The sequence below is a fragment of the Nelumbo nucifera genome, chromosome 2 (genome assembly GCF_055504915.1).
Source record: "Nelumbo nucifera cultivar China Antique chromosome 2, China Antique-T2T, whole genome shotgun sequence".
NCBI lineage: Eukaryota > Viridiplantae > Streptophyta > Magnoliopsida > Proteales > Nelumbonaceae > Nelumbo > Nelumbo nucifera.
The window spans coordinates 112,602,426-112,629,561 of NC_142650.1; the positions used below are offsets into that span (position 1 = coordinate 112,602,426).

The 27,136-nt window shown below is 39.9% G+C and overlaps 1 protein-coding gene across 4 annotated transcripts in view; it reads left to right on the forward strand.

Annotated features, from left to right (window-relative positions):
* Positions 1-27,136, forward strand: part of LOC104585894 (protein SEMI-ROLLED LEAF 2-like) — a 132,022-nt gene that overhangs the window by 12,279 nt on the left and 92,607 nt on the right. The window lies entirely within an intron of this gene.

A 27,136-nucleotide genomic window follows, 5' to 3' on the forward strand; every position in this document is an offset into this window, starting at 1 on the left:
TATATATATTATAATAATATAATATATTAATATATTATATTATTAATGTACATTAGTCGACATCCTGTTGACATTATTGACATCCTGTAGACATAATGGGAAAAACTGTCATTTTTTGGGTTATTTGGACCGATTTGGTCGACATTTCCGAAATATAGGAAATGTTGACCAAAATAATGTAATTTTTATATTACCATCCATTTTCATGTCAGTGAGCCTTGACATCGACATATGTTGGGTGACATTAGCAACATTTTGCGACATTTGAAACCATGCCTAGTACCACATTGAAATCATTCATGTGTATGACAAAGAGATCAATCTCCCTATCCTAGGTGCTGACTTGAATTCTCACTTTGCAAGCCATGCCTTCAATGGGTTTAGCACTTGTATTGATAGCTTTAAGCCAACCTGGCTCCTTTGAAATGGCCTAGTTAAGTTGCTTGGCCTCCATAATAAAAATGAAGTTGTGAGTGGCCCCTATGTCAACTAGGACCTTGGTTAGCCTCCCGCCCAGGCTTAACATACCTCGACCCTCTTTTGGCTGAGAAGAGCTATCTTGATGTAGCCCCTTTCTTAAGAATTGCATTGAAGAGTTGAAGGCCCCACTCTCAGTGCCTGTGTACTCCGCTCCCCATCACTCTATTCTCATCACTAAGCAATAAGAGCGTTCAGCTTCTCTCGCTTTGGGCAATTCTTTGTCAGATGTTCCTCCCTATAAATGTTGCAAGTGGGAGAATGACTTAGTCTTTCATGGTATCTATTGCTGTATGAACTTCGATCTCCTTGTGGCTTCTTTAATTTTTATTACTCGGGTGGCCAGTTGTGGTAGGACAGCTTTTCTCGAGGGGAGTTTGGTTACCTATCTCCCCCACCCAAGTTCGGTGCACGTGGGCTAGGAAGATAGATTGCTTCATCATCCAATAGTCTCACCTCATTCAGCTGCTCAACCACTGCCATGGCGGTAGCAAGGTCTTGGATGCCTCGATGTTGAAGTTCTAACTCGCCCATGGTTGTAACCCATCCATTAAGTTGAATAACAGGATTTTATCGGACATGTCGATGATCTCCAAGGCACGAGCTGAAAACTCCTAGACATAGTTGTGGAGCGAGTCACCGTGCTTGAGAGGCTTCATCTTGTGGCAGGCGAGGTACTCCTCCTTTTTCGGGTAAAATTGTCTCTATAACTCCCGCTTGAAATTGGCCCATGTATTTACAATGTGTAGACCTCGTTCTTTGTCGATGCACCTTCTGTGCCACAACAACATAGCAACATTTGTCAAATACATAACTGTTGTGTGTACCTGAGCTGTTCGATCGCCAATGTTGACTGCCGCAATGTATTGTTCCATTTGCCACAAGAAATTATCAAGTTCTCGAGCATCATGGTTGAGGTGCTGGCTTGATTGGCAATGGCTCTTTTCATAATTGCACACTCCGTCTTAAGTTCATCTAGCTAGGTTTGGATGTTGGCAGAAGTACACATGGCTGTCTTCATAGCAGTCCATTCTTTTCTAATTTCATTCAATTGGGTTTGGATGGCCATTAGAGAGGGCATGGATCTCCTCCATGTTGCCCACTCGCTTCTCATTCGATCGAGTTGGGATTGGAAACTATCAAGTTTGTCTTGGATGTTCAAGTGGGATGAGCTTCCTTCTTGTTGGCGTGTGGTGCTGCAAACTTTCTTGAGCATGCTATTCAGTATGTCACGGACCTTGTCCACTACCCCACTCAGGTGGCCTTCCACTTCCACCAATGCACTCTTGATGGCTTCAATGTTTTGATGGAGCTCATCCACCCGATCTCGCATCTCGCCTACGGTGGCTTCGCAAAGTAGCATGCACATGTCAATGACCATGTTCTTGTTAGTGGATTTCTCATGCTTGCTTGCTTTCGATGTGTGGGTCTTCAGTGCCTTGTCTTTAACGACATCATTAGCAGGTGCATCATTGATCTCGCGGAATGGGGAGAGTCCATGCTCGATCTCCTTCATGATGTCCTTGTAATGCTTCATTGCACTACCACTAGTGTCGCTATGCAAGGGTCGCGATGTACCAAAGAGCAACTTGCTCTGATACCAACTGTCACAAGGTTAGTCGACAAGGCCCCGTGTGGCACTTGATTGGGTCGAGTAAGCCTACAAAACAAGGAAACAAACAACAATGATGGCACACAAATTAGTCAAAAGGCACTTTGTATTGCATCAAAAGATGACAAGCATAAACACACAAGTTTGTTCGAGGGGACCTCATGCTTAACCTTTACACGGTATTGGCACCACTCAACTACCTACCTTCCCTCAAAAGTAAGTTAAGCTTTTGGGAGAGTGATAGAAGGAAACATCACTAGTGGTGAAAAGTCATACTGATAATTATAATAATTCCATTGGCATTCCCCCCATACAAAATACATGTATTGCCCCACCCAATACACACTTAATGATGCTCTAATGGCATGACGTGGGCATGGTGATGGCACTTAATGGCACAGTGAAGAGTTCACTTGTGAAAATAGAGCATAGTTTTAAAGGCGCCAAGGCGAACCTAGATGACAAGTGTGTGCTTAGTTTCTTAGTTGCCTAGGTGACTGCCTAGGCATTGCTTAGTGTTTGAGAAAGACAGAAAAACAAGGGAGGGAGATCTGAATTCTATCCTTATATTAACTTTTGCAGAAACCACTGATATGGTCCCCACCTCTTTCTATTGTACTCGTATACAACTATTAGTTATTTAAGTCAGTCCACAATTAGTTATTAGTCTTTTATTAGGATTTTATTTTTTCCATGTAAGTAGTCTTATCCTTACTTCATAATTAATATAAAAAAAAAGAGGGGGCGGCTGATTAAGTATCCTCTTCTTTTCTGAAACCCTTCCTTTGAATTCTTCTTCTCTTCTTCTCTCTTTCTCCTCTCATTCTCTCCTCTCATCTTCTTAATTTTCTGTTGATTATACACCACAACTTGGGCTTTTAGTAGTCTCATACGACTACATGGTATCAGAGCCAACCTAGGAAATCTTATGATAGTCTGACATGGCCGGCTGCATAAGAATTTCCTAGGGTTGGAAAATTTCTAGCAAAAGGGATCAGCGGTTGAATCTTGGAGATTGTTGGTGAAGCATCGGAGGATGACCAGAAATTAGGAAGAGTCAAAAGGAAGAATCCTCAAGATTAGGGTTCAGACTTGATTTTGAAGGTTGCATCCAGAAAGGCAGAAGGAAGAACCCTCAAGATTAGGGTTCAAACTTATTTTTGAAGGTTGCGGCCAGAGTTTTGTTGAAGTAAGTTAATCTTTGATATCGATCTATTAAAATATTACCTTTTCTGGTTATTTCAAAGGTTCGACTGAAAGTTTTTTCCTCCTGAACTATTCTTGAGACATTAAAAGAATAGTTTTTGGTTACTTTATGAGGTGCGGCTGAGAGATCCCCCCCTTTTCTTGCTATTGATTGTGTTCTTGGCTTGTTTCTTGACCTTTGATTGGTTATAGGTTCAAGATTCTAGTTTCTTGACTATCACCAATTTTAAGTCTGCAGTTAGTTTCAGCCCTACACTCTAAGTTGTTCTTGGAAGGTTACCTTTTTGGGTGTATTGCCAACCTAGAAGGATAAAGTAGGTTTGGTTGTTAACAAATTTTGGGTGAGATTACCCAGTCTTAGTGATTGAAATGTATTGTTTCTTGACCTTAGGTTTGATTGATAGCAAATTCTGGGTGTAATTACCTAGTCTCAATGATACAAGAGGCATTATTTAACCTTTTCTTGACAAAGAATGGAGTTTAAGAGCCAAAGGGAAAACCTTTTAGGGGCTGGTGGTGCTGGTAGCATACCTAAGAATAGTTTTCAAATTACCACTATAAAATTTGATGGGTCAAATTACCTAGAGTGGGCCCAATCAGCCATTATGGCTATTGGGGGTAGAAGAAAGCTAAATTATTTACTAGGAGATGTCAAGGAACCAGCCAAGGAGGACCAAATATATACCAAATGGGTTCAGGAGAACTATTTAGTTATGACATGGCTGTGTAACTCCATGCAGCCACATATCAGCTGAAATTATTTATAGGCAAAAGAAACTAAAGAAATTTGGGATATCATGAAAGAAACCTACTCCCAACCCCTCAATGTTGCTAGGGCCTATGAACTAAAATGTAAGGTAAATAACCTTAAGCAAGGAGAGAAGCCAGTCTCGGTTTATTTTTCCACCTTGAAATCCTTGTGGCATGAGATTGATCACTTAGAAACAATTGAGTGGGAAAGCCAAAATGATGCATAGGCCTACAGAAAGCAAGTTGAAACCAATAGGGTATTTGAGTTTCTAGCTGGTCTGAATTCTGAGTATGAAATTTTGAGACAACAACTTCTAATAAGAGACAGTGTGACCCTATCACAAGCTTACTCTCTAGTTCACAGTGAAGAAAGTAGAAGGAAAGTTATGTTACAGCATTCGCCACTTGAATCAAGATTGGCAGCAACTAAACCCAAGTTTGGGGAGATAAGGAGAGAGATATGAAGAAGGAAGACAAGAAGGACCTAATATATGAATATTGCAAGAAACCTAAGCATACCAAAGAAACCTAGTTCCAGCAAAACTTAGGAACAAAAAGGGGAATGCTAATACAGTTGTTACCACTGATTGTGCAACCTCATCAAGCACAAGAGCAACACTACTAGACACTCAAGCTGTTGTCCGAGCTGCCTTGACTCAGTTGGAAAAGGAGGTTGGTAATTCAGCATCATCATCTCAGCCAGTCACAACATCAGCTCCTCCCACCTCAGCATTTTCTCATTTAGATACACGGGCCTCAGCTTATCATGCTTCAACTCCAAGTAACACTAAGCATTGTTGGGTAATAGACTCAGATGCATCTAATCATATGACTAGTTTGCCTTCACTATTTACTACTTATCACTTATCCTTTGGTAAAGACAAGGTGTTTATTGCTGATGGATTATTTGTTCCCATTTCTGGCACGGGAGACATCAAGTTATCTAGTGTCATTTCCCTGTCTTTTGTTCTGCATGTTCCTAAACTTAGCACCAATTTACTTTCAGTTAGCAACATTACTAAAAACTAGAATTACTCGGTAACCTTTTTTCCTGATCGATGTGTTTTTAGGACTTGGAGACAAGGAAGGTGATTGGGACTGGCCGTGAGACAAATGGAATCTATCAGTCTATTGGTCAAGTCATGCTTTGGCATAACCGATTGGGTCATTTATCCTTTAGGTCTTTGAAAAAATTGTTTACTAGTTTATTTGATTCTATCCAGATGTCCAGTTTAAAGTGTGAAAGTTGTGATCTTGCAAAGCATTGTAGAACAACCTATTCATTAAGTAATAAGAGAAGTAATGTTCCTTTTGACATTTTGCATACCGATGTTTGGGGACCATATCACATTACTACTATGGGGAGTATAGATACTTCTTGTTGTTTGTTGATGACTACACCCGGTTTTCTTGGGTCTACTTAATGCATTCTCGAGATGAGGTTCATACCCTGACCCAAACCATTCATCAGATCATTTTAACCCAGTTTGGGGTAAAAATCAAAATTTTCAGATCCGATAATGCGAGAGAATACTTTAAAGCATCACTAGCCTCTTATTTTTTTGACCATGGGATTATCCATCAAAGTACCTGCCCTCATACCCCTCAACAAAATGGGGTGGCTGAGAAAAATAATAGGCACATATTCGAAGTAGGTAGAAGTATCATATTTAACTCCAATGTGCCTATACATTTCTGGGGAGATGCCATTCTCACAGCTGTGTATCTCATCAACCGAATCCCTTCACAAGTTCTTGACATGAAACCTTCATTCACTCTTTTATATCTTGATAAAGAGCTATTTTTTGTCCTTAAAACCTTTGGTTGTACCTACTTCGTGCAAAATCAAAAGGGATATTGCTGCTATGAACCTACTTTGGAAAAGAGGTTTGTATCCATGGATGTTACTTTCTTTGAGGATGTACCTTATTACTCTAGGGATTCTTCTCAGGGGGAGAGTAGTAAGGTTGGGTTAACACATCAGAAGTCCCTTTACCTGTTCCATTAAGTGAAGAGGGGTGTAATGGGGAGGGTTGTCAAAAATGTCAGGATTTGAGAGTTTATCACAGACAGTGGAGGCAGGTTGATTTCGTTCATCAGCAATCCAGGCCAGCCCCAATTCCTTCAGAGGATCCAAATCCAAGTACTACATCTCTTCCATCTCCTATTTTAGATAAGGCTTTTGCTGTTGAGCCATTTCCATCTTCTGAGCCCTCACTTTCATTGAATGACCTTGACCTTTCCATTGCAGTTTGTAAAGGCAAATGCCATTGCACCTCATCCACAGCCCACTGTATCTCACAATTCTTGTCCTATGATCATCTGTCTCCCTCTTACAAGTCCTTTCTTACATCCATTGCTGATATTCCCATTCCTAGAACAATATAGGAAGCCCTGACCATTCCTGAGTGGAAGGATGCAATGAAGGTAGAAATGGATGCCCTTCTAAGAAACAATACTTGGGAGCTAGTTGATCAGCCTAAAGGGAAGAAACCAGTTAGATGTAGATGAGTGTTTACTGTGAAACATAATGCTGATGGTTACATTAAAAGGTATAAGGCCCAGTTAGTTGCCAAGGGATTTACTCAGACTTATGGTATAGATTACTTGGAGGCTTTCGCACCAGTAGCAAAAATGACCACTATTAGAGTGTTATTATCTCTTGCAGCCAGTTACTCTTGGCCCTTGTTCCAAATGGATGTTAAAAATGTCTTCCTCAATGGAGACTTGCAAGAAGAAGTGTACATGAAGTTACCTCCTAGTTTTTTATAGTACAAAGATAGGTAAGAAGGTTTATCAGCTGAATAAAGCTTTGTATGGAGTAAAACAGTCCCCCAGAGCTTGGTTTGATAGATTTAGACAAGCCCTTGAAAAGTTTGCTATGTGTAGGCTCAATCAAATCGCACTTTGTTTATTAAGAAAGTGGATACTTCATTGACCCTACTTGCTGTATATGTGGATGACATTGTAGTAATATAGAGTGATAACAGTGAAATTGAGTCTCTTAAGACACTTCTCCATCAAGAATTTCAGGTAAAAGACCTAGGAGAGCTACAACATTTCTTAGGTATTGAGGTAGTTCGGTCCAAGCATGGAATCTTTGTTTCACAAAGGAAGTATGTCCTTGATATGTTAGAAGAAACAGGAAAGTTGGGTGTTAAGCCAACCGATACACCTATTGAACAGAATCACAAGATTAGTGCAAAAGGTGGAGAGCCTCTTGAAGATAAAACTATGTTCCAAAAATTAGTTGGGAAACAACTATACAATCAGTGTTGTTAGTCAGTATATGCACTCTCCTAGAACTACCCACCTACTTGCTGTTGAGAGGATATTGGCATATTTAAAGAGGTGTCCAGGTAGAGGTGTACTATTTAAGGATAATAATCACATGAAGATAGAAGTTTACATAAATGCAGATTGGGCCGATTGTGTTGATAATAGAAGGTCTACCTCTGGATATTGTGCCTTTGTAGGAGGTAACCTTGTTTCTTGGAGGAGTAAGAAACAAAATGTTGTTTCTCATTCTAGTGCTCAAGCTAAATATCGGTCCATGGCAAATGGTGTGGTTGAAATACTATGGTTGAATTCACAGTTTGATGAGTTGGGTATTACCTATGAGAAACCTTTAATGTTGTACTGTAATAATCAGGCTGCTATTAATATAGCTCATAACCCGGTACAACATGACAGAACCAAGCACATTGAAGTGGATTGACATTTTATTAGGGAAAGAGTTGCATCTCAAGAAGTTTGTCTTCCATATATTAGCTCCAACATGCAGCTTGTCGATCTTCTCACCAAGGTAGTTTCAAAGAATAAGTTAGAAGCAGATCTATGCAAGTTGGGAATGACAAACATCTATTCCCAACTTAAGGGGGAGTGCAGAAACCACTGATGCGGTCCCCACCTCTTTCTACTATACTCGTATATAACTATTAGTTATTTAAGTCAGTCTACAATTAGTTATTAGTCTTTTATTAGGATTTTATTTTTGCCATGTAACCAGTCTTATCCTTACTTCATAATTAATATAAATAGAAAGAGGGGGGCAGAAGATTAAGCATCCTCTTCTTTTCTGAAGCCCTTCCTTCGAATTCTTCTTCTCTTCTCTCTTTCTCCTTTCATTCTCTCCTTTCACCTTCTTAATTTCCTATTGATTATACACCACAGCTTGGGCTGTTAGTAATCTCATACAACTACAACTTTCTATGACTCTCTTCTTTGGTTTGTTCAACGAGAAATGGCCAATTTAAACCTTCTCTGTCTTTCAGCACTTGATAGTGGGGCCTTCACTATAAGACTTTCTATGACCCTCTTACGTTCATGACTGATGGTGTGGTGTGGTGGTTTCATGTGACAACCATGACCAATGACAACCGATGGTTAATTGAAACTATTGTTCTCGTGATCCAAACAACAAGAGACGGTTAAAGGTTTATGTAGAAGTTCGAAAAAGAGTAGCATTAATTAGCTCAAGGTGATGGAAAGAAGTATAGAGCCCTTCACAAGTGTGGTCCTACCCATCAAAGAAGTGAAATAGCTGAGAAAGTTCATCCAAGAGGTGCTTAAGAACCAAAGGCAATCACTCGAGGATAAAAACTGAAATGAAAAGGGAAAACTCTAATCTTCTAGCTAAAAGAGAACAAATGGGGTAGGTTCATTCATTTGGGGAGGTACTTGGATTGTTCTCAATTTTTGTTTGCCTTCAAGAAGTAAATGGTGACTGGAGATGGGGTTTACCAAATGTTTATGGGCCAAATGAGGAGGGGGAGAAGGTGGAGTTTTGAGAGGAGCTTGGGGAGCTGAGGCAGAAGTGGGATGGGCCTTGGTGTGTAGGTGGAGACTTCAATGTAGTAAGGAGGAGAAATGAAATAAAGGGGGGAGAGAGAGAAGAACTTCATTAGGTATGAGGAGATTTGAAGAATTTATAAAACAACAATGAGCTAATAGATCAACCGCTGAATGGAGGGAAGTTTTTCTGGTTGAATGGCCAAGTTCCAGCCATTCTTAGAAGGCTGGTAGATTCTTATTAACTGAAGATTGGGTAGATTATGTGGGGGAAGTAGTTCAAGAACCTTTGACCATTCAGATGTCAGACTACGAACTAATTTTCCTACGAAAGTTTACTGTTGTTACAAGCTTCAAACCATTCAAGTTCGAAAATGTGTGGTTACTCCAACCAAATTTTGGAGAATGGGTAGAAAGTAAGTGGAAGGAAGTGCATGTGGAAAGATCAATAGGTCTAAGAGTGATTAAAAAGATGCAAGCCATCAAGCAGGAGTTGAGGGAGAGATAGAATAACTTCATTAGGTATGAGGAGATTTGAAGAATTTATAAAACAAACCTAATAGATCCACCGCTGAATGGAGGGAAGTTTATCTAGTTGAATGGCCAAGTTCCAGCCATTCTTAGAAGGTTGGTAGATTCTTATTAACTGAAGATTGGGTAGATTATGTGGGGGAAGTAGTTCAAGAACCTTTGACCATTCAGATGTCAGACTACGAACTAATTTTCCTACAAAATTCTACTGTTGTTACAAGCTTCAAACCATTCAAGTTCGAAAATGTATGGTTACTCCAACCAAATTTTGTGGAATGGGTAGAAAGTAAGTGGAAGGAAGTGCATGTGGAAAGATCAATAGGTCTAAAAGTGATTAAAAAGATGCAAGCCATCAAACAAGAGTTGAGGGAGAGAACAAAGGAAGCATTCGGAAGGGAAGAGTGCAGAAAGGGAGATATTATGGAAAAGTTGGCCATTTTAGAAAGAATAAGGAAAGAAGGGGAGTTCAGGAGAGAGGTCCAAGTTGAGTTGGCTGTCTTGGAATCTGAACTAGAGGGCCTAATTCTGAGGAAGTTAGGTGGAGGCAAAAATCTAGTTCTCTATGGATGAAAGAGGGAAATAAGAACATCTCTTTCTTTCATGCATTTGCAAATGGGAGAAGGAAGAATTTGATCATGAGGGTTCAGGTGGAAGATGAGGTGATAGATTCAAGATAAACTGGTTTCCTATTACCAAAGGTTGTACACAGGAAGAAATTGGAGTTGGGTGTCCTTAGGGGAGCTGGAACCAAATTGGCTAAGTGATCATTTAATGGGTTGGTTAGAAAGGGCTCTTGAAGTTGGTGAGGTGAAGGAGTTTTTGAAAAAGATCAATGAAGATAAGGCACTAGGGCCAGATGGCTTCAACTTTAATTTCATCAAAAGATGCTGGTACTTTCTACAAGAGGATTTCATGCAGATGTTCAAGGAGTTTTGGGAATCTAAATCTCTAGATAGGAGAGCATATGTGACATTCGTATCTTTGTTACAGAAGAGAAGTGGGGCAGTTAATATAAAAGATTTCAGACCAATAAGTTTTATTAGCAGTCCTTATAAATTATTGGCAAGTGCTCGTGGGCAGGCTAAGGAAAGTTATTCAGGTGGTGGTAGGGGAGATTTAAATGGCTTTTGTAGAAGGGAGGCAAATTCTGGATGGGATTCTGGTGGCAATTGAATGCATAGATTCTAGGATAAGAAGCAGAAGACCAGGTTTTGTATGTAAGTTAGACATTGAGAAGGCATATGACCATGTTGAATGGGGATTCTTGGAGGAGATGCATAGGTTGATGGTTTTTGGGGAGGTATGGCGCGGCTGGATAAATGGGTTCATTTCATCATTGATTAATAGGGTGTCATCAGAATTTTTTCAAGCTTCTAGAGGGTTGAGGTAGGGGGCCCACCTTCCCCTTTGTTGTTTGTCTTAGTCATGGAAACCTTAAATCTGATTATGAATAAAGGAGTGCAGATGGGGTGGATTGAAGGCTTTAAAGTTGGAAATGAAGGGTTGTGTATATCTCACCTGCAATATATTGATGATACGCTAATCTTTCTAGATGCTTCAGTAAATCAAGTTCTGAAGTTAAGGATCATCTTAGCCAACTTTGAAATGTTGATTTGTTTGAAGGTGAATTTGGAAAAAAAGTTGTCTAATAGGAGTTAGGAATATAAATGTTCAGGAAGTGAGGCATTATGTAGAGGTGCTGGAGTGCAAGGTAGGGGAGCTACCTTTCACTTATCTTGGGCTTCCAGTGGGATCAAAGGAAACAACAATCAATATCTGGAAACCTTTGATTGAAAGGGTGGAGAGGAGGCTGGATAGATGGAAAGACAAATATCTATCCTTGGGTGGGAGAATCACACTCATAATGAGTGTTCTATCTAGTCTACCAGCACATTGCCTTTCCCTTTAAGAGTTCCCAAAGAAGTTGCTTTGAAAATTGGGAAAATTTAGAGAGACTTTCTATGAGAGGGAGTGGGGGGGACCAAAAATTTTCATTTGGTCAAGTGGGAGGTCCGTAGGTCAAAGGAGGGGGGAGGTTTGAGGCTAAGAAGGGTAAAATTATTCAACAAAGCACTTTTAAGGTAATGAATATATCTAGAGCTATAGCAGATGGATTATGCAGTGACTTAAAAGGTGAACAAACGAGGTGCATTTTAGGGTAGGCGCCTTGCCTAGGTCCTAGGCATAGCCCTTTGAAAAGGGCACCTTGCGCCTCAGCCTAGGTGCTAGAGCTTTTTTTCTTTTTTATGTCTAGCGACTGTGTCGGGGCCAGAGCTTTGAGAACTCCCTATTTGGTAATGTGTTCATTCAATCATCCTAATAAAATATCTTCTTAAAAAGCAATTAAAACTATAAAATCACTACTTTTTGTGTGAGAACTATGAATTTAAGACCTAACGTAGACTTGTTTGGGCTTGTCTTGAGGGGCATAGCACAAAGGCAGTTCGTAGTGTTGAGAATGGCTAGACAGGGGTGTTTTTGGTTTTTTTTCTCCTTTCTTATACTCTCTCAGTATTTGAGCACCCATATAGGGGCCTTCTTGTAATTATTATTTTCTCAGATTATAATGTATTCTTTTGAGGGTATGAATTGTGAAACAAACACACACCTCTCTCTTCTTCCCCTTCTTCTCCTCTTCTCTTCTCTTCTCTTCTTCCTCTCTCTTCAAACCCTAGTTTCTACAACTTGGTATCAAAGCTAGGTAGAGCATCTGGGAGTTGTTCTCTACTGATCACCTACCCAGAGGCGAACTGCTAACGTCAGATGGCCGTCGGATGACGTCAACAGTCCGTACAAGTGCCTACAGCAGTCTATGAAACCAGCACAGTTTGATTCGCCATGATTTTAGAAAAATTTTGGTATGACCCTCATCGTCATATGAAGCTTCTATGATTTTTGGTGGATTTTTTAAGGAAAAAATCATAGAAATTCTAGATCTGATGTCAAGCCATGTACAACAGGTTTAATGATATTTTTCTGCTATAGAACCTAGACCATTCAGGTCATTTTTCAATTTGGGATTGACGAGAAGTGGTCTTGTAATTTTTTGAGCACTATGTGATTTTTTTCTCCTTTTATTTTGCCACCAACCTAGTTTTTTTGGGCTACCTTTGGTTCTTAACCGTGTGGTAACCTAGTTTTTTGGGTCTCGAACCTTGATTAAAGTGTTGGGGGTCCTTTTTGGTTGGTGAAAAGGTGTCTTGTTAGAATATAGGACCATCTAAGGATGTTTAGATGTTTCCCGGCATGCTCCCAGGAACTGCAGATATTTCCAGTGGTATGATATCTATGTTAAACTGGATGGAACTAATTTTTTAGAGTGATCTTAGTCTGCTAAAGTTACTATTACTGGGAGGGGTAAACTGGGATTTATCATAGGAAGGGAAGTGATGCTGAGTCCTGATGACCCAAAAATTGCAAGGTGGGAACAAGACAACTCCCTTGTTATGTCATGGCTTATTTGCTCAATGCAACCTCATATTGCCCGAAATTACATGTTTCTTCCATCTGCCAAGGATATCTGGGATTGGGTGGTTGCTACTTATTCCCAAGTTAACAATACTGCTAGAGTGTATCAGTTTTGGAGGGAAGCTTGCAGTATGCATCAAGGGGAGAGATTTGTTGTTATGTATTTCTCTTCTCTACAGTCTATCTAGGAAGAAATGGATCACTTGAAATCTCTAGCTTGGAAGGACCCTGAAGATGGTGAGCAGTATTGGAAGTACATAGAGGATAATAGTCTTTGATTTTTTGGCAGGCTTAAACCCAGAGTTTGATTTCACCAGGCAACACATTCATAATGTAGGTGTTGTCTCTCTTGTTACTGCTTACTCTCTTGTACAAGGGAAAGAAAGTCGAAGAATTGCCATGATGCAATCCTCTTTGAGTGATCATTCTCCCTTTATATCATCACAATCCAAGAAAAATACTAGAAAGCATCCCATTGCAGAGAAGGTTGAGGATGTTATTTGTGAGTACTGCAAGAAGCCAAGACACACTAAAGAAACGTATTGGAAGCTCAACCCTCATCTAAAGCCGGAGATGTACAAAACCGGGAAGAAGGGCAATGCTCACTTGGCTGCAGTTGGTAGTGATGCTCAGCCCTCGGATGTGCTTAACTCCTCTGATGTAATGGACAAACTCAGGAATATATTGTTGTGGCTAGAGAAGGGTGCTACATCCTCATCATCTGGTTCTGGACTTAGTAATCTATTTAGTTCATATGCCAAAATAGGTATTGCACTTGATTGTTTCACCTCCTTTAGTCCATGGATTGTAGACTGTGCCCATATGACTGGTATGCCTGCACATTTTACCTTATATAGGTTAACCCTAGGGAAGGGCAAGATTACTTTTGCCGATGGATTTCAAACCTCAATCTCGGGTTAGGGTGAAGTCAAAATCACTAATAACCTTTCTCTTGACTCTGTTTTACATGTGCCCTAGCTACAAAAAAAATTTATTGTTTGTTAGTTCTTTAACAAGATCCCACAATTGCTTAATGACCTTTTTTCCAACCAACATGTTTTTCAGGACTTGAGAATGGGGAAGACGATTGGAAGTGGGCATGAAGTGGATGGAGTCTACCTCTTGGATGGACCTTCAGAGCATGGATTGTTAAGCCAAACTGAGTCTTGTTCCAATGAGAAAATGAGTCTTTTGAAATTATGGCATTGTCGCCTTGGTCATATGTCTGTCAATTCTGTCAAGTTATTGTTTCCAAACTTGTTTGATTCTGTTCCAAATTGAATTTTGAATGTGAAGTTTGTCATTTATCCAAACAATGTAGAAACACATATTTTGCAAGCAGTAAAAGAAGTAATGTTGCTTTCCACTTGATCCATACTAATGTTTGGGGCCCATATGCTATCCCCTGTATGGGGGGGGTACAGATATTTCATTCTCTTCATTGATGACTACAGTCGGTATACATGGCTTTATTTGATGAAAAGTAGAGATGAAGTTCCTATGATTGTTCAAAACTTCATGAATATGGTCAAGACACAATTTTAGAAAAGAATTAAGATAATAAGATTTGACAATGCCAAGGGATACTTTGAACATCACTTGCATCGATTTCTTAAAGATAGGGAAACTATTCTCCAAAGTTCATGTAGTCATACTCTATAACAAAATGGGGTGGCTAAAAGAAAAAATAGGCATGCGGTTGAAGTTGCTTGAGGCTTATTGTTCCAAATTCATGTTCTAACTCGTTTCTGGGGCGACGCTAATGAGACAACTGTATATCTCATTAATAGACTCCCATCAAGGGTCCTTAACCTTCATTCTCCTCATCAACTACTCTTCCCTGATGAACCTCTTTTTAATCTACCCCTTAAGGTCTTTGGTTGTGTTTGTTTTGTTCATGATATGAGTCATTCCTGATGCAAGTTCGATCCTAAATCAGTTAAGTGTGCATTCCTTGGTTACTCTTCAGTCCAGAAAGGCTATAGGTGATTTAATGCTCTCTCTGGCAAGAGATATGTCTCTAAGGGTGTTAACTTTTTGGAATCCTCTTACTTTTTCCAATCAACCCATCATTCTCTTCATGGGGAGAATGCAAGTGAAGATCAGTCTCCCTTTTGCCTTATTGTTCCTACCTTTATTCCTTCCTGTCTTCCTACCTCTGTTCCTTCTCCTCCTCCTCCTCCTCCTCCTCTTCCTCCTGTGTATCGACCTCAATCTTAGCAACAGTTTTTCATTAGGTGCAATAAGAGGGTGGCTTCTAAAGCAGAATGCCCATTACAATCTGATTCCTCGGACTTAGGTAATCTTGAACGTCCTGACAATCCTATTATTGATTCTAACCTTGATCTTCTTATTGACATTCAAAAAGGGAAGAGGACATGTAGAAAGTATCCTATCACTAACTATGTGTCTTATGATGCTCTTTCACCTTCCTATTGTGCCTATATTTCTACTATCTCTTTTGTTTCCATCCCTCGCAGTGTTACAGAGGCAATGCAGTGCCCCCATTGGAAGGAAGCTATGGACCAAGAAATGAAGGCCCTAATAAAGAACTAGACTTGGGAGGTTGTTCCTTGTCCCAAAGATAAGATTCTTGTTGGGTGTAAGTGGGTTTATACTATTAAGCACAAGGCAGATGGCTCAATTGAAAGATACAAAGCTCGGCTTGTAACCAAAGGATACACTCAGACTTATGACATTAATTATGTGGAAACCTTTGCTCCAGTTGCTAAAATGAACTCTATTCGTGTGATCATGTCTCTTACCGCCCATTACTCATGGCCTTTATATCAAATGGATGTAAACTATCCTTCCTTAATGGGTACTTACAAGAGGAAATGTATATGGACTTACCACCTGGGGTAAGCTTTTGTAATAGTGATGGAAAAGTGTGCCGCTTGAAGAAATCTTTGTATGGGCTAAAACAATCTCCAAGAGCATGGTTTGACAGGTTCAGGAATGCCATCTTAAAGATTGGTTTTTATCAATCTCAGGGTGACCATGCCTTATTTATTAGAAGAGTTGATGGTAGATTAACAATGTTGATAGTATATGTTGATGACATTGTTGTGGCAGGTGATGATATCACAGGTATCTCTCAGTTAAAGTCATTCCTTACTTCTGAATTTGATATGAAGGACCTTGATGATCTCTGATACTTTCTTGAAATTGAAGTTGCAAGATCCAAGAAGGGGATTTTTCTATCATAAAGGAAATATGTACTTGATATACTTCATGAGGTTGGGAAATTAGGGTGTAAGCTTATAGAAACTCCAATTGATCCTAAGCACAAGTTGAACTCTACTGAAGGAGAAGTTCTTCCAAACAATATATGCATTTCCTATGTTGGGAGGCCTTCTGTATCTTTGTTTGACTAGACCTGACATTTCCTATGTTGTTGGAGTGGTTAGGCAATATATGCATGAACCCGAGACATCTCATATCCAGGAAGTTAACAGAATTTTAGCCTACCTGAAAGGATGCCCTAGCAAAGAGATGTTGTATTCTAACCATGACCATCTAAAGATTGAGACTTACATAGATGCTGATTGGGCAAGGTCCATTGATGATAGAAGATCTACATTTGGTTACTGTGCCTTAGTTGGAGGCAATGTGGTTTCCTGGAGAAGTAAGAAACAATCTATAGTTGCTCGTTCTAGTGCTGAGGCAGAGTATAGGGCAGTGGCTCATGGAGTGTCTGAACTACTCTGATTGAAGACCTTATTGACTAAGATGGGCATCCAACCAGATGTTCCAATGAGACTATATTGTGACAATCAAACAGCCATAAATATTGCTTACAATCTTATCCAACATGATCGTACAAAGAATATTGACGTGGATAGACACTTTATTAGAGAAAGAATTTCTAGTGGAGAGATTTTCCTTCCTTTTATAAGGTCAGAAGACCAACTAGCTGATTGCCTCACTAAAGGTGTTCACCATCCAAAGTTTGCTAAGAACCTTGCCAAGCTGGGCATGATTGACATATATACTCAGCTTGAGGGGGAGTGTTGAGAATGGCTAGACAGAGGTGTTTTTTGTTTTTTTCTCCTTTCTTATACTCTCTCAGTATTTGGGTACGCATATAGGGGCGTTCTTGTAATTAATGTTTTCTTAGATTATAATGTATTCTTTTGAGGGTGTGAATTGTGAAACAAACACTCACCTCTCAACAACTCTCTTCTTCCCCTTCTTCTTCTTCTTCTTCTTTTCTCTTCTCTTCTTACTCTCTCTTGAAACCGTAGTTTCTACAACTCATAGAATCAAGAATGTAATATGTTTTACATCACATTAGCTACTTGAAGTAATGTAGTTGAGAAAAAAGAGATTGTGGGTTTTATATGCTTGAAAATGTTTTATATATTTGATTTTATTTTTAAATTCTCAATTAAATATGCTTTACATGTAATATTTATGTATTTTAATTTTGGATAATAGGTTTATTAAAAAATTTATTTTAAAATTTAAGTATATTTTTATTAATATTATGTTTAATATTTTTTTGATTTTTTTTGCATTTTTTGGCATTTTTTTTTATTTTTTGCGCCTTGCTTAAAAAGGCTTGCGCCTCACCTTGCTCCTTGCACCTGAGGCGCAAATTGACCCTTGTGCCTTGACCTATTAAAACCTGGGATTATTGTGGAAAGAATGCAAAGAAGGAAGATTTTCAATTAAATCTTTCTACAATGCTTAGATGAGAGATAGTATGGAGTCACACTAGATTAAAGGCAAGAGGTTCCTCTTTCATCTCAGTGGTCCATCAAGACAAACCGTTTGGTAAATGGAAACAAGCTTTCATTTGTACTAAACAAGAAACACTATCGTTGAGAGAAGTTGAACTATGTGTCTCAACCAATTTCCATACCCAAGAGATTTTAAATCTTTACCCATTTGACTCCACTAGGGTGGTTGGTTTTACCCTTTTGAGGATCCTAGTTTTAAGGTGGGTCAATCTAGAAAATATCCTGTTGTGTGGAAAACCAGTCCTCTTAGATCGTTGGGTTCCCATGGCTAACACCATTCCAGACTGGTTAGATTTCAACGCTAACTAAAAATTCATAGCTTGCCCTTCCACCTTTGGATCACAGAGACTTTTACCCTGATAAGAAGCTTGTGCAGTGGTCTTGCAGAAATCAATAGTAAAATGAAGAACCTTTTAGCCTTGAGTTTTGCTTGAGTAAAGGTTAAGAGTCGTGGAGTTCATGCAATCCCTTGCTCGATACCTCTTTTAGATAGGAATGTCTGGTTTTGTCTCTTGGTAGAGGTAGAGAAGATGAATGAGTCTTCTACTCAAGTTACCAAGTCAACTCTTCATTCCTATATCTGTGAAGGGCCTAAAGTTGTCATACATTCAAGGCCTACTTCGGGAATTTTTCATAGAGAAAAAGGAAACAAACTGCCAGGGACTGACCCACCTGAAAAGACTATTTCTTTTCCTAAAAGAATCGACTCTAGGTTTCTTAAAAAGGATCCGAAAAAGCAAGGTGGCCCATGACAATATTGCCAACCCTATGAGATGTGATTTAGTCTAGTAAAAAATAGTAAAAATATTTAAGATTATAGCAGAAGAGGAAGAGAAGAAGAAGAAGATAGAAAAAAGAAGGGAGAAAGAAGGAGTTCGATAATCTCCCCTTCCACCTCTCTTATCTTTTAGTAATCTTACTAAGATTAGATAAATTACAAGTTTTCCCTTAAGTGGGCATCCACCTCATCAAGATACTTAGAAAACATAAAAAAGGATTAAAGGCCCATTAAGAACAAAACAACAAGGAAGAACTAATAATAATATGGTAATGGGCTAGGGCCCATTCGGCCCAACCTCTCAACACTCCCCCTCAAGCTGAGCATAGACATCAATAATGCCCAACTTGCTTATATAGTGAATCATCTTTCCTTTAGAAGCAATAAATGGTAGACAAACATCTCTTGAAGCAACTCTCTCCCGTATAAAGTTCTTGTCAACTTCTATGTGCTTAGTTTTGTCATGTTGAACCTGAATAGGATTATGTGCAATGTTGATAGCAGCTTGGTTGTCACAATATAGCATCATTGGCTTCTCACAATCAATACCCACTTCTACTAAAAGTGATCTCAACCACAAGAGTTTTGAAACTCCATGTGCCATTGCCTTGTACTCTACTTCAGTCGAGGATTTAGCCACTACAGACTACTTCTTACTTCTCCATGATACAATGTTCCCTGCCACAATAGCATAGTAACCTGAAGTGGACATTTTATCCTCAATACATCCAACCTAGTCGGCATCAGTGTATGCTTCCAGCTTCATATGTCCATATTTAGCAAACAAGATACCCTTCCCTGGAGTCCCTTTTAGATAACACAGAATCCTCTTAACAACTGCTAAATGTGTATCTCTAGGAGAATGCATGAACTGACTAATTACACTTACTACATAGGAAATATCTGGTCGAGTCATGCAAAGATATAGTAACTTCCAAAGTTGTCATTGGAACACTCCCCCGTTAGTCAACAGTTTACCATCAGTAGCTGACAAATTATGATTGAGGTCTATAGGAGTGGAAGCTGGTCTAGCACCCAGTTTGCCAGTCTCTACAAGAAGATTAAGAATATATTTACGTTGAGAAATGAAAATACCATCCTTAGACATGGCAACCTCAATTCGCAAGAAATATCTGAGTTCTCCAAAGTCTTTAATCTCAAACTCAGTGTTAAGAAATCTTTTGGGATGGGTAACTTCTTGAGTATCATTACCAAGAACCGCAATATCATCAACATAGACAATTAGAAGGGTCATTAAGGAATCTCTCCTCTTAATAAATAGGGTATTATCAGACTGAGTCTGTGTGTAACCAAAAGTAACAAGGGCAACCCAAAATCTATCAAACTAGGCTCTAGGAGATTGCTTGAGGCCATAAAGAGACTTCTTCAGTTTACAGACTTTCCCTTGCATCTCCTTCACATACACCCCTAGAGGTGAAGACATATAGACCTCTTCATGTAGGTCCCCATTCAAGAAAGCTTTTCTAACATCGAATTGATGCAATGGCTAATCAAAAGTAGCAGCTAAAGAGAGCAAAACTCGAACTAAAGTCATTTTAGCCAATGGGACAAAGGTCTCTAGGTAATCAATACCACACATCTGAGTATATTCTTTAGCAAACCAAATGAGCCTTAAACCTTTTAATAATACCATCTGAATAATACTTGATAGTGAACACCCCTCAAGCAAATCCGCAATTTCCCAAGTATTGTTCTTATGCAAAGCATCTAATTCAATCATCATAGCATCCCTTCATTCTGGTTTGGATAAGGCTTCTGGGATAGATTTGAAAGTCATGTGTGTAGAAATAAAGGCAAGAAAGGAATACTAGGGAGATCAAGGTTAAAAAATCTATCAGAAGTGGTAGAAGGAGGCTGACCTGTTACTTCAATAGTGATGGAAGGTGCAAGAAGCTCATTTGAAGGTGTGAAAATAACTTGCACATCCTTGAGCCTTTGTCTTTGGTACCACCTGTGGACAATAGGATGGGAAGAAAATGTGGGAGGATGGGCAGGAGGAGGAGGAGGATGAGGGGGAGTAGGAAGAAGACCCAATAGAATACTCAATGAGCGGAGACTCAATAGAGGACTCAATAGGGATTGGAAGAGGAACAGACGGTGACATAGCAAAAAACTCCTTTGAATGCTCCTTGGAACATACTCATCAAATATGACATCTCTGGAAACAAAGTGAGTGCCATGAACCGGATTAAAATAGCAATACCCCTTTTGTGTGGAGGCATATCCTAAGAAGACGCACTTGTGTGCTCTAGGCTCAAATTTATGTCTCTAATGACTATGAACATGAACATAGCAAGTGCGCCTAAAAACAAAGAGAAGCAGAAAGAAGAGACCCTCATTTGGAAATAGGAGGCTAAAGGGGGTTTCAAAACCCAGAACTTGGGAAGGCATCCGATTTATTAAGTATGTAGTTGTAAGAACAACCCCCCCAAAACTTAGTAGGAACATGAGAAGCAAAAAGGAGGCTCTTAGAAACCTCAACCACATGTTGGTTCTTTATTTCTGCCACTCCTTTGTTGTGGAGTGTAGGAACAAGAACTCTGATGAACAAGTCCAAAGGTATCAAAGTGGGAGGAAAGGCTCTTCTCAAAATATTCCTTTGCATTATCAGATCAAAATATTTTGATTCGAGTATTAAACTGGGTAAGAATATGTTCATGAAATTTTTGTAAAATATCTGACACTTCATTCTGGGATCTCATAAGGAAAATCTAAGTGTAACGAGAAAAATCATCAATGAAAAGGATGAAATACTTGTAACCCCCCATAGCAGATAAATGATATGGCCCCCACACATCAGAGTGCACAATATGGAAAGGAGAAATTGATCTTTTATTACTCACCAAAAAAGATTGTCTACAATGTTCTGCAAGTTCACATGACTCTTAATAAAGATTTGATAGGGATATTCCCTTAAACATTTCTGGAAACAAATGACTCTAAGCAAAAAAAGACAAATGAGCAAATCTTAAATGACATAACATTACTATCAACTGACTCTAATGAAATAGACTCCAAAGATACTCCACTAGCATCATGACCACTCCCAATTGTCCTCTAAGTTTTCAGGTCCCAAAAAACACAATAAGTAGGAAAGAATGTTATAGTGCAATTCATTAATTTAGTTAAGCTACTAACAGATAAAAGGTTAGTGTTAAGTTTAGGAACATGAAGGACAGAGGACAAAACAAGGGAGTCAGAGGCTCTAATATTCCCTTTTCCAAAGATGGGAGCAAGAGACCCATCGGCAAGGGAAATCTTCTCTCTACCAAAGAGGAGCTGATATGAATAGAAAAGGTTAGATATGCTGGTCATATGGTCTGAAGCACTAGAATCAATAATCCAAGGAATTCTATGTGGCTGTAGCATGATTTGTAGAAGCACGAGTACAGGAATGGGCAAATGCGGATGAAGAGGTGTTGCTTGAGGAGAAAGCTGCAATAGTAGTCTCTAAATGATTAATTAACCTCCCATCTTTTAAATTCTACCTTCATTGCTAGTAGCTGCTCTCCACAACAGATCTTTCTTCACCTTCTCTATTTCCTCATTCAGATGCTGTAGGAAACATTTGCATTCTTGGGCTTTCCAAACTAGCCACATTTCTTAAAGTTGTTGTTGTTGTTCCGAAACCTTTCTGGGAGAAGACTTGGATAGTATGTTTCGGTTTCTTGCAATATTCACACATCACCTCTTTCTTCTTAGTTGGCCCCTTTGGTTTTATTCTACCATGTGCAAAATGTTTTGAAGGTAGTGGGCCTTGTAATTGTACCTGTCGCCTGTTCTCTTCACTACTCACCATAGAATATGCTTAAGCAAGTGTTACTTCATCCTTGGCCAGAATATTCTGCCTCATAATATCAAACTCAGGGTTAAATCCTGTAAGAAACTCAAATACCCTATTTCTTTCCACAAATTTTCTGAATGTCTCTACTTCCTTGGTGCTCTCCTATACAATTGCTTCCATGACATCAATCTTCTGCCATAGTGACTTCAACATTGAGTAGTAAACTACTACACTCTTCCCCCCTATTTTAGATATTTTACATCATTCATCAGCTTGTAGGCCCTTGCAACATTCAATTTCTGAGAATGCGCTTTTGTAACACTATCCCAAATCTCCTTGGCTGCAGTCATCTAGAGATAATGTTGACTTATGTGAGGCTGCATAGAATTGACCAACCATCCAATAGTTGTATAGTTATCCTACATCCATTTCTCATATGTAGGACCAATCTCTTCCGGTTTCTCGTTATTGCCCGTGAGAAACCCCAGTTTACCTCTACTACAAACATGAATCTTTATAGAATGTGCCCAAGCCAAATAATTTGTTCCATCTAGCTTGATTGTAGTCACACCTATCAAAATGGAATCTACTGAACCAACCCCAGACATCGAGGTCTACTTCATCGCACTTCCGGATTGATCCATTGACTAAACGAAAATAAAAAAAAAACAAGGTTTTCAAACTTTATAGACCTAACTGTGATCAGTCCAACATTTAAAAGTCCCAAAACTAGGGTTTCACTACACCTGGTCTCCGGGGAGAAAGAGAAAAGAAGTGGCCATTCAAAACAGAGCTTTCCAAACCTCTTCCAATTGCAACCACCCACTTTTGGAGATCAAAAGGAACCCTCCTAGCCTTAAGCACCACACCCAAATAGTCTCTTAAACCTGTAACTGGAAACTCTCTAGTTGGCAAGGGTTTTGGGGAAAAATCAGCAGCCCCACTTTCTTGACAATCTACAGCCAGATTCTGACTCTCCAAACCCTCTACCAACTAGGCATAAAAGTTCTCTAAATAATCAGCAACTTATCTCTCAATAGAAGGGTGTAAAGGAAAAGAAAAGAAAAACAAAAGAGAAGGAAGACCTAATTTGATACCAAGATGTGATTCAATCCAGTAAAAGACAATAAAAATATTTTAGATTATAGAAGAAGAGGAAGAGAAGAAGAAGGAAAGATGGAGAAGGGAGAAAGAATAAGTAGTTTGATAATCTCCTCTTCCACCTCTCTAATCTTTTATTAATCTTATTAAAATTAGTTAAATTACAAGTCTGCCCTTAAGTGGGTGTCCACCTCATCAACATACTTAGAAAACTTAGAAAATGATTAAAGGCCCATTAAGAACAAAACAACACAGAAGAACTAACAAAAAGATAGTAATGGGTAGGGTCCATTCGGCCCAGTCTCTCTACAAAATGGTAAGCAAGTAGTGGGTTCTTGTTTTGTTGAGGGTCCTCTCAAAACCTGACAGTCAGGGGCCACAAACCCACCACAAGCTCTGGGCCGAGAGCTCCCAAAAGACTACTCACCTGGGCCAAAGGAAGGCCTAGGCCCCAAAATAGATTCTAGGGCCTATGCATTTTGAAGGGATGAGAAATCCATCATATGGATGGCCGAACCCTGTAGGTAGGTTGGGCAAATTTTCAAAAATTTCTCTCTCTCCCATGTGGGAATCACAATCCCTATTTTAGAAAATTGCATTTTCAAAGATCAATCTTGAAACCTAAACCAGACCAGATCTGAAACCAAAAGGTAGGAGAGGGATATACTTGATACGGAGTAGCAGTAACTCCCAACGAAGGTGTTCACGCCCAAGGAGAATCTAATGGGGCGAGTGAGCATGACTTTAGATAAGCTTTTCTACCAAAAGCCGATATCAAGAACCTTTCTTGCTCGCTCCTATAGGTGGAGATCGAACTGGCAATGGCAGCAATAGCAGGAGAAGGCAAAAGCAGAAGATGGCGTCAGTCCAACTGTGTGTTGTCTTCTCTCTTGTATTAGTAAGTCTGGAGGATTAACTGGGGTTCGCCCTTCTCCTCTATTTATAGCCTTAAAGAGAGGTTCTTCTAATCCCATTAGGAGTTTCCTAATCCAAATCTTGTATTTGGATCTGGACTCTCTGTAAGAGATAAGGATAATCCCTTATCTTATCTGTAGATAAAGATCAGCCCTCCTAATCTGATTAGGAGTTTCCTAATCCAAATCTCTATTTGGATCTGGACTCTCTGAGTGGATAAGGACAATCCCTTATCCTATCTGCTGATCTAAATCCCAGAACCACCCCTCGTTAATTAATCTTATTAAACCAGTTCGAATTGGGCTTTAGGCTCATTAAGTCTATGTGCTCACTTTCCTCCAAACTGCTGCCCAGTTGGGTATCCTTGTATGGCGTGGGACCCAAACATTGGTCTACACATCAGCCACATGGGTTCAGCCCAGCCTCTGTTACAAGGCCTGGCCGAATTCACTATAGGAGACAGTGAACCCCTGAGTCCATCACCATGGGCTCTTAATGGGCCCAACATTTACACTAAATGGTCCCTGGGTCAAGCCACCTTATAAAACTCAAGGACTGTGGGCAGATGCAAGATTAGCCCATCAGGTATTACCCTCAATAGTCTTACACTTAACTTCTCAGCCCATAATGATCAAACACTGCCCGACAAGAGAGGACCTCTCCCTCGGCTGCAAGGAACAGTGCTGCATTCTCTGCTCACATGGATCCCGGGAATTAAAACCTTTTGCAACCATTTTGAAACCGTAACATATATATATATGCATATCTCTATATAAATATATTTTTCAAAATAAATTTCAACGGTTGAAATCGGCTGCCGGCAGCTTTGGTTTCCATCAGAGAGAGTGCATCCCCGATCATTCACTTTGTTCGACAAAGGGGCTGATCCTGTCACTATGATCACCCACTCAGATGAATTCTCGGACTGTCCCAACATACCCAGGTTTTGACCCCCTCTAAGGATCTCACTGATTGGCATATCAAAGACAGCCCAATCCGACACCTAGTGTAGTATCATAATCGAGTCTAGGGGTCAGGTGTAACATTCCAGTTTTGCCCATCTATCTCCAAGGTCCAGGGCAATACTGGAATTTTGGTCCAGTTCAGGGTTTCAAGAAAATCCACACTGCATGTACCTCAGGTCTCACCCTGGTAGCTGAGACAAGCCACCCCAACCAACTTGGTGGCACATCAGTGAAAGAATGGTAGGATCCATCTAATGGACGCCATAAAGGTTGCGGAATGGGTGGGCGAATTTCAAAAATTTTCCTACCTTCTCCCAACTGGGAACCATATTCCCTAAATTTAGAATACAATATTCAAGGATCCTACTTGAACCATAATCAAATCAGATCTGTACCAAAAGATAAATGGGAGGAATATACCTGATCCGAAGAATGCACCAAGAACCATTCCTGCTGAAGATGACACAGCTGTGGATGGAACAGAACCAGTAGGGTGCGTCCTACACACTGGATCCTTCACAAGAATCCTCTGGAAACACTAAACACTGAATCCTTTTAGTCTTTGTTGCAAGACTAATGTCAAGAATAGATTTCTTGACTTTCTTTTTCTGCAAAGATCAAATCTTGGAAGGGTAGATGGCGGCGGCAGGAGGAGAACTCCAAGGGCGAAAAAGGGCTGAACTGCTTCTTCTCTTTCTAGAGTATGAATGAGATCCTATCTCAATTCGCAGGAGATATCCTATATCTCTTCAAGGTGGTTCAAAATCTGATATTTCTCTTAGGGTTTCTCCTCCTTTCTTCTTGATTAAGAAACCTCCTAATGAGGAGTTATCCCAATCCAAATCAGTATTTGGATAGGGGATTATCTTAATCCTATCTGTAGATAAAGTTAGCTTACTCCTGATCTTATCAGGAGGTTACCAGATTCAAATCTAATTTGAATTTGGTCTCCAAGAGTGGATAAGGTTAAAGGCCCAATCCTTTTACTAACATTAATCTCAGATTCGCCCCACAGATGGGTGATCATATCAGCCTACTTCGAAATGGGCTTTTGGCCCATTAAGTGTTCAGTGTCTAATTACTTTCCAATCTGCTGCCCAGTTGGGCTTCTTTGTATGGCGTGGGACCCAAGCATTGATCTACACACCGGCCACATGGGTTCGGCCCAGCCTTTAATACAAGGCCCAGCCGAATTCACTGAAAAACTCAATGAACCCCTTGAGTCCATCATATGGACCCTATGGGCCCAACACTTACATTAAGTGGTCCCTGGGCCAAGCCATCTTATAAAAACCCAGGGACTGTGGGCAGGTGCAAGATTAGCCCATCAGGTATTATCCTCAATGGTCTTACACTTAACCTCTCAGCCCTTAATGATCAAGCACTGCCCGACAAGAGAGGACCTCTCCCTCGGCTGCAAGGAACAGTGCCACACTCTCCTCTCATATGGATCCCGGGAATTAAAACCATTTGCAAACAATTTGAAACCGTACATATATATATAAATATATTAATTTTGCAAAACAAAATTCCAACGATTGAAATCAACTGCCGACAGTTTGGTTTCCATCAGAGAGAGTGCATTCCCGATCATTACCCTTTGTCCGACAAAGTGGCTGATTCTGTCACTATGATCACCCACTCAGATGAATTCTCAAACTGCCTCAACATACCCAGGTTTTGATCCCCACTAAGGATCTCACTGATTGGCATATCAAAGACAGTCTGATCCAACACCTAGTGAAGTGTCATAATCGAGTCTAGGGGTTAGGTGCAACTTTCCAGTTTTGCCCATCTGTCTCCAAGGTCCAGGGCAATACTGGAAATCTGGTCCGGTTCAAGGATTCAAGTAATCCCATACTGCATGTGCCTCAGGTATTACCCTAGTGGCTGAGACAGGCCATCCCAACACTTGGTGGCACACCAGTATCAGCCTTGGCAGGATAAATCTCCCCAGACTTATCCAACGGCTGTGAACATTTAAACCAAACA